Genomic DNA, 1,071 nt, shown 5'->3' with positions numbered 1-1,071 from the left:
CCCCACCGCGGGGCGGGGATTCGGCGCTGGGCTCTTCCCTGTTCACTCGCCGTTACTGAGGGAATCCTGGTTAGTTTCTTTTCCTCCGCTGACTAATATGCTTAAATTCAGCGGGTCGCCACGTCTGATCTGAGGTCGCGGCTCGGAGGGGGGGGCGGAGGGCGGACGACGGCCGGCCGGCCGGCCCGCCCGACAGGACGGACGGACGCCACACCGACCGACCGCCCGCCCGCCCGCCCGCGGAGGACGGTGCCCGCGAAGCGGGAGAGGGCGGAGGGAAGAGGGCTACGCGCGAGGCGCCGAACCGCGGTCGACCGCCCGGTCCCCCTCCCTCCCTCCCTCCCCCTCAACCGACCCCACCCGCCCACGGACGCCCAAACACGGGGTTCGGGCGGGCGGGCGGGCGGGCGGCCGGCCGGAAGGAAGAAGGGAGGCGGACGGGACGGGACGGGAGCACGAGCCGGCGACGTGGCACGGGACGGGCGGGCGGCGGCGAGAGGGGAAGGCGCGCGCGACGCCGGGCCCAGGCCGGAGGCATCGTCGTGCCGGGGAGGAGGGGAGAGGGGGCGGCGGCGGCGGCGGCGGCGGCCGTCGGTCGGGAGGCGGGCGGGTCGGGAGGAACCCGGCGGCCGCCCCGCGGCGACCGTCGGGGCCCCTTCCCCCACCACGCGACGCCAACCGCCCCGGCGCGAGCCGCCCCGCTCCGCTCCGCTCCCACCCGTCCTCCGCACGGCCACGAGACGTCCCCGACGGGCGACGGACGCCCGGCGGCGCCCCCCCACCCCGAGGGCCCAGGGGCACGAAGCGCGGCCGCGGCCGCAGCCCCGGGGAAAGCGCGCAGCGGCGAGCGACGCCGCGGCGTCCCGCGGGTCGCCGCCGGGGCACGCATCCCCGGGGCGCGGCCGCGCGCGCGCCTCGGCCACGGCGAGAGCCGCCCGTCCCGACGGGGCGAGGCGGGGGCCGCGGGGGCGCGCGGCAGGGGTGTGGGGGGCGGCGCGGCCCGGAGGCCCAAACCGCCCCCACCCACACCCCGGCACCACCGCGACACACCCGGGGACGCGCCCCAGAGAC

At 79.9% G+C, this 1,071-nt stretch overlaps 1 non-coding gene across 1 annotated transcript in view; it reads right to left on the bottom strand.

Moving 5' to 3' along the window:
* The window catches only part of LOC140692422 (28S ribosomal RNA), a 5,195-nt gene extending 5,057 nt beyond the window's left edge, over positions 1 to 138 (bottom strand). The window contains exon 1 of the ribosomal RNA XR_012067994.1: positions 1 to 138. This exon is cut by the window's left edge and continues 5,057 nt beyond it. This is a non-coding gene — a ribosomal RNA (28S ribosomal RNA).
* Positions 139 to 1,071: the final 933 nt, after the last annotated feature.

This window comes from Vicugna pacos, unplaced genomic scaffold (assembly GCF_048564905.1).
Source record: "Vicugna pacos unplaced genomic scaffold, VicPac4 scaffold_5, whole genome shotgun sequence".
In the NCBI taxonomy this organism is placed as follows: Eukaryota; Metazoa; Chordata; class Mammalia; order Artiodactyla; family Camelidae; genus Vicugna; species Vicugna pacos.
The sequence above is the reverse complement of the archived record's forward strand: the minus strand, read 5'-3'. Positions and strand labels throughout refer to the sequence as shown.